The sequence below is a fragment of the Triticum dicoccoides genome, chromosome 3A (genome assembly GCF_002162155.2).
Source record: "Triticum dicoccoides isolate Atlit2015 ecotype Zavitan chromosome 3A, WEW_v2.0, whole genome shotgun sequence".
Lineage (NCBI taxonomy): Eukaryota > Viridiplantae > Streptophyta > Magnoliopsida > Poales > Poaceae > Triticum > Triticum dicoccoides.
In genome coordinates this window covers 23300471-23308397 of record NC_041384.1, presented here as the reverse complement: position 1 = coordinate 23308397, position 7927 = coordinate 23300471, and positions in this window count along the sequence as shown.

The following is a 7927-nucleotide window of genomic DNA, read 5'->3' as shown; positions in this document are numbered from 1 at the left end:
GGGAAACAGTAACCATGTGGCTTGAGTGGTATCGGGAGAAACATAGCTTTATTACACTTGCATAAGGGAGCCAATGCATTAAGCATTTGAGCAAATGTCATGTATCATGGTTGAGAATCACAGGTCACTTCATGATCTCTAGGAGTCTGTAGGCCATTATATGTCTAAAACTCTCGCTTCAGTCAGGGCATTAGGTCGCTCATTGTTATCAACTCCATGGCCAACCAAGCATTATGTACAGTGAATCCCTTGTGCAGTTGTGCTGGATAGGCGCATGCGTCACGCACTGACGGTTGAGTCATCTGTACCGACGTCAATTATGCAGCTCGCTATTAAAGAAATTGCAGAGTTAATTTGTGTTGACGATTCTTGATGTCCTCAATCTCTCGTACGTCATCGTTTAGTACCCACAGCCTCCTCCGGTCGATGGTTCCACATCTGCCGCTTTTTTTCGTCTATCGGTTTTCTGTCCCACATCAGTCTTCTCAGTGAGAAAACGGTTCGACGTGCCCCGAGCGACACATCAGAGTCTCTCCTTCCCGGTTCGTTTCCCCACCGGTGCCCGTCCCCATTCGCCATCTCCCTCCCGCTACCAATGATGGTTGTGCATCCCGACACCTCTCCTCTCCATTGATCCACCATCTCCTCAAGGTGAATCTTTTCCAAAATGTACCACTCTCCCCTCCTCTCCATTGATCCACCATCTGCTCTGCTCTTTAAATTTACCGTCAATAACCCTAGAACTTGACGCCTGATGTGGACTTCCCGGTGGAACCTTGTGAACCATTGCCTCCCATCGGAGATGGTGGCCTTTCTGTCCACGGAACTGCATGCACAAACCTTGCATCCCCTCTTCTTCCTTTGTATCTCTTCCCTATGAATTTGCAGGGTTAGGGTTCTTAGTCCATATGGTTTTTGATTTCTTGATTACTTGGTTCTGGATTGTGATCTATAGTTCTCCGATCTCCCCCTAGTGGAATGGTCCGCTATCATCTCAAAAGTCTGATGAGCCTGAATCATCAGTTGTTTAAAATGGCATGTTCTTTGGTTCATAAATAGTTTGCTTCACATACAAATATATTGGATGGCATACTAATCGACTAAGCATATGATATACTATGAAAAGCGTTACAAATGACTAACTTTAAGTACACTATCACAATTTGCTTAGGAACAATTAAACTCAATTACTTTTTTGTTCCTGATAAAAGGAACGTAATCTCCCATTTCAGTAACCAAACTAGAGAGTATAGAGGTTCTATCCTGCAAGACTTGTTCATACAGGAAAGTTTAACAAAACAAGTGAGTACTTAGTTACTTACATGCATAGGCATCGCCAATCTACATGCTACTTGCTTTTTGGATGCCTCAAGTAAATAAAATTTTAAGCTTCAGTGCATGATTTTCTTTTAGAAAAGGAGGATGACCCCCGGCCTCTGCATCTAGGAGATGCATGCGGCCATTTTATTGATTATTCTTAAGGACCTTACAAAGTAGTACAACAATATGCCTGAATCCATCATCTTGGCAACATCTGCCGCTACTTCAATCCATATGATGAAGGGGTGCAAGCTGGGCCAAATACCCAGACCTCTCACCTAAGTCTAACATCTAAAGCCAGAGGCCCGGACCAAGCCACATACTGGGTCCGGGGCACAAACCGGTCTGACGCACTCACATGTGTCGTCGCTGCCATCTTCCAACTGGTCCATCTTCATAGCAGATTGAGGTGCCAACCTTGGTAGGTGCCTCCGCCATCGATGCCACCATGACGCCAAACGATGACCTCCACCTACACGTGTCCATCTCCAAGCAACGGACGCAGATCCATGCTAGGATAGGGCCGCACCACCGCCGTCGCCCACCACCCACAAGCGCCACCTAGCCTCAAGGTTCCCAAAGCAGTGCCTTCAAGAAGGGAACGGCGTTGTGAGCGCCGTTGCCGTCCAACAAAGTTAGGGCTTTCGCCCGGGAGACTTAGGGGAAGGGGAAGTGAGGGGATCAGTCCATACCGACGCCTCCAAGGAGGGGAACGGCGCCCTCAGGCGTCGCCGTCGACGCGGCCAGCCATGGCCAACCAGAGATTTCGCCCGAACTAGATCCCCGCCACCAGCAGCGCCTCCTGTACACCGGCGACCCAAGGAAGCGCACCCCGACGAGGCTGGCCCGCATGCTGAACAGGGGAGGAGGGGAGGCGCCAGATCGCGCGCACCGGTCACCGCAGAAACCGTCGCCGGCCGCCAACGACCACCGGATCCCGCCGCCCGCGCGGCCGGGACGCCAGATCCATCGCCCGCATGGCTACTAGCCGGCCGTGCCTTGCCAATGGAGCCGCCGCTCCAGACCCGGGGTGTCTTTCCTACAAGGATGCCTAATATTGCATCTTCTTGACTCGATATTGTATCTCATTAACCGGAAAATTTAGCAATTAGTTACCCAATTGAATATTGAAGTTACATAATTCCAGTACAAAGACATCAAATATCTACTTATTTGCATCCTGTAGACAATCACATGAAGGTGGCCATGTTAATTTTAGGAGGAAGATAATCTATTCAATATTAGTATATTACCAAAGGACTACCCGGACAGCACGGCCCCATCTCCCTTAGATGGCCAGTGTGGCCCTAATGACGTTGCTTCCCTACACGGAGGACTACCCCGACGGTGCGGCCCCAATGGTACGGTGCTGCTCCCTTACACCCTTAACTACTGAGAAGAAAGAAAGAGATTGAAGTGAAAAGTATGTTTTCATTGATGTTGAGTTGGGTATTTATATGTCCCCAACAAGCATGTACAAGCGTCTGTTACAATGATCGCGTCTCTTCTAACGGGCACGATGTCCCTTAGGCATCGATAGCGTTTGGGCAACGCTAACTTACAGGAAGTTAGTTTAGGAAATCCTAACTACTATTGTAGCCTAAAACTAACGCTACTTGCTAACTTCTAATATTTCCTAACACTCCCCCTTGGACAAACGCGGTCCTTTTAATACTTCATCATCTTGAAATTCTTCACATATCCTTGAGTGCTAAAAAATCTTGAATGATCTTCATAATCCTTAATCTTCATCTTGTATAATTGATATCCACCGACGATCCTGTGAAAAATATAAGGAGCAAATATAGGAATTTGATATACCGTAGGTATAGTAACTGACTCAATAGAACCCATATGAGAAAGCAATATTGGAAAACTCATAAGGAAAGAGTACATTATATTATTATCGGATGATAATTAGTAAGTTTAGTTCTAGGAGTTTTCTCCCCCTGAACTTTGCAAAATTTCAATTTGCAATATTGTTATGTATATAAATTGTATGCATTTGTGCAATACAAGTGGTATTATCTTGAAAGATAATGGAAGATGATTCTGTTGAATCTTAACTACATAATATCCGTCTTGATATGATTGTGAGCACTTTTCATGCGTTGTATAGACTTCGATGATAAAATCATCGGCATATACATAGGTCATGTAGAATCCAGGGAGGGATTTTGTTGATAACTACATGTAAGCAATCTTTATCCGAGTATCCTTTTGAATAAGGAACTCTCATGGTCGATTGTACCACACAATTTTCGACTCTTTTAAGTCATGAAGTGACTTGATGTTTTACATAATATATGTTGCGATTGGTTTTTGGATTCGGATTTTATGTCTTTTAAGGACGTTTATGTATATATCCGAATTGAGTGATCCATATGTAATCACCGTGTCTATCAACTGCAGGTGTAGTTTATTTGTAATTGCCAATAATATTAATATTGAAACTTAATTCCACTTATACCAAGAGGGTATTTTTACATCATAATTAATGTTGGGTCTCTGTGTGAACCCTTGTGCTACAAGCCTCGCTTTTTCACCATCTCACTGTTTTCGTTATGAACGAAAAATCATTTTTCTTCCAGCAGGAAAAATATTTATGAGGAGAATGTATTACTGTGGTAAATACCTCTCTTTTGTTGAACGAGTGCTATTCTTAATTGCCTCCTTCTAGTTGAACCAATATATGAGTGCATGAGGCACTCTGCCATGGACTTTGGTTCAGGGCCCTAAAGGTTTTAGCAATTCAAGAATAAATATTTGTCGACAACTGTAGTCTTTATGTTATATGATTTTGTTGAATCAATGGAATGTGTGGAAATAATATTAGGTCTTTTCACTCCTCATGATTTCCCATAACAATGGAGTCAAGGTGTTTCGATGCCCAACACTTTAAATTCCGTGCATGTTTATGTTGGGTTTGGATGATGAGCATCTGTTATGTGTTATTCAACTTGAGGATGAACTACATTTACTAGCCGAGGATATAATTTCCTTTATTTCCGCGGATGCATATGAGAACTCATTTCTCATGTGACCATGTTTCTCCCCCTTTTGCTCTCATTTAGGGAGAATAGGGGTTGTATGAGGTACTTCCACTTGTATGTCACATTGCTTGCATGCATAATGTGATTTCATGACGTCTTTGTCATAAGTAAATGTATGTGGCAAATTTGCAATGTGTTGCAAATATATGATTGAACTTCATGTTCAGATTTTTGAAGTACGTGAATATGATGACTGAAAGTCCATGACATTTCTAATTTATCGGCATTCATTGTGGTACGAGTCCTTATTTCAATGTAATCAGTGTACAGGCTATAACCAATTCCCCTGATAGGAGCTTGAGATATTTATGATTGACTGATAAATAAATAGTTATAACTCACATGGATCCCAAATTTAATGTGAGGGTCCGTTAATGTACGCTGGAGTGGTGATATCGGTATATAACCGAATTCTCGCAGATGGAAAATACTTGTTGATTTCCACGTACTTACTGCAAGGGGAAGCAGTATGATATGCAGTTGGAATGATCTAGAATAGATCTGCGGTGTGTAAGACCACATGTCTACAACGAGATGTTGCTAAATTAAAATTCTTAGAAGTGGTCATTTGATTAGTTTGATTCTTTTGATAAAGAATTTAGCTGCACCATTTTGGGTATGTACATGAGGTACTTCGTAAAATCATAAATACTCGTAAAATGGCATTCAAATGGGTTTAACCCATATGTTAGGATAATTTTGCTGATAATTTGAGCGATTGATTTAGTAAAATCATAAATTTGTGGAGATTAGAGATCCACATAAAACCATCTATTAGATGTCTATGGATGCAATGAATATATGCCCCAAAAATAGTTGAGTAGTCCACATATATCTTCTTGGATGTGTTCAAGAAATTTAAGTGACTATTTTATGAATTTTAAGGTGAGAGAGTCCTTCAAAAAAATCATGGCACATGTGGTGGTGCACATAAAATTTGATGACTAGAGTATTTTGCAGCTTTTATGTTGTGACGAAAAGAAATGTCAATAATTTTTCGTATCATCCCTATTTTGGGGTGACTTAGGCATTCATGCCAAATATCTTAAGTTATAAATATCCAAAAAATAGTTTGTACGCAACATAAAGTACGGGTTTGATGTATGTAAAGTATAATCCAGATGAGAATGAAGGATTTTTTTTCTCATATCCGTTGCTTTTTGTTAAAAACAAATATTGTTTGTTATCCACCTCTACTATTTTTAGATGGAAACTGTTAGTTCGGATATCTTTGAAACATATAAGAGTACGTGTAGATTCAGCATACAAGAGTGCATTCTGAACTACGATAGCAGTACTCATAGGAAGTGTGAATGTGGCTCTTCCTGAACCAATAATTGCTTTGTTACTTTCAGTATGGTCATAACATTTTTTATTTCTCTTAGAAAGAGTTTGGAAATATTTTGCTTCCCTTAAAATTGTGTTAGTGGTAGCACTATCCACTAAACATAATTCTTCCTCCATCGGATTATTTCCCGTAGAAGTTCTATGAATAGAAGAGAATATTTTAGAATAAATATTATTTTATTCATATATTCATCAAATTACATACAAGGTATTTATATTAAAAATTCAAATATAAATACATTACAATATTATGTCTGATTCACACAATATAATATACATAGTTTGAAAGACTTTATTCTACTTATTGTTATATTGTATATAACATTTTGTAGTATTTAAATAGCTAAGTGACATCAACTTGTTTATGGAGATGAACTGAGGTCTCCAAAAACATCTTGGGTGTAATCCACAAGCATGTCTTCATCGAGGATGATATCGTCCTTCGGCTTGAATACTTCAATAGCGCTTTGAGGAGGACCGGCTTGAGGGTTATCTTGAATGGCGTTGAAGTGAGCTTTAGTTTTCTTTCCACGAACTTGTTCGCATTTTTGTCCATACTTCATGTATAGATCCACAAGGTGCTTGGGAATTCGGCATTGATTAGTACGATGATTTATGCATCCACACCTTTGACAAGTTTGAGAGCTGTCATTTTGATCATGCTTCTTGAAATGATCTTTCCCCTTAGTTTGACCGTTGGTCTTCGGACCATTATTTTGTTTCCATTTTCCCTTGAATTTTTGAAAATTCCTTTTATGGTTTCCAAATTTACCAGTAAAATGAGCATTAGCATGTGCTTCAGGGATAGGCATGGCACCTGTTGGGCGAGCATTATGATTCTTCATCAGAAGTTCATCATGCTTCTCGGCCTGAAGTAATGTGTATATAAGCTCAGAATACTTTGTGTATTTATGTTGACAATACTGCTGTTGCAATATCCTCATCGAGGGGTGGAAAGTGCATAAAGTTTTCTCGATTAAGTCTGCATCTGAAACTTGTTGATTGCAAAATCTTAGTTTGGAGTTAATTTTATGCATATCAGAATTATATGCAGCAACGGACTTAAAGTCCTGAAACCTTATGAGAGACCATTCTCTTTGGGCTTCTGGCAGCATTACTGCTCTTTGTTGGTCATATCTCTCTTTGAGGGAGTCCCATAAAGCTAATGGATCCTCCTCCATCAAATACTCAGTTTTTAAATCAGGATGGAGGTGGTGTCTTATGTAGTGCAATGCTGCATACTTTACCATTTGGGGTATTTCTGGAGCATTTTCGGGGGGTGCGACAATGCAAGGACCAAGGTTACGTCCACATAAGAATATTTTCATGTCCATGGCCCATGATAGATAGTTACTTCCATCTATTTGCAGTTCTTGGAATTCTTTCTTAATGATGTCAGCCATATTTCCTGCATGTATGATCATGCATTTGATTAATTTTACTTGATAATAAATTTATTTTGGTAAACAACAAATGTGTTCTAGAGAAACACTTATAATTTTAGGCCATATATATGTAGATTATCGAATTTCAAGTTAACACATTGTAGATAATTTCCAAAATTATGGAATACATCTCTCTTGTGTTATATTTTGACATTAATATATTTGGAAGAGCACTATGAAGGTTTAAATATGCCTCGGGGTAATGGACAATCTGTAATATACAGTTGATGCCATTACCTTGTGATTGCACAAATATCATTCGAAATAATCACATATTTTATTGGGCCTTTTTTATCTCATATTAATGAGAAATCTTTGCAACAAAGATTAGATGTCAAGTGCAAAAATAAAATTGTTGTACCAAATAACATGTTATAATCTGCCAAGGGCAAATGTATTAACATGTCATATTGCACATTTTGAAATTGTAACAGACGTAAGATCTAGAATATATATTTACAACACTATACATGGTTAAGCTGATTAAAAGGACAAACTCAGGGTCCTACATATAAATTTACAGTACATTTAATACTTCTAAAGGGGCAGAACTGCAGCCAGGAAATATAATCCGCAAGAGCGCCTAAATAGTAAATCAGCTTCTTCTTATTATATATGTAAATATGAGCAAGTCTAGGACGTGGCCTGTTAGGGCATCTCCAATGGTTGTAAGATAGTTGTTGGTAGATTTTGCCACATAGGATTTTTGATGATGTGTCGTACAATAAATGAGGAAAGAGAGGAAGGTTATATGTACATGAA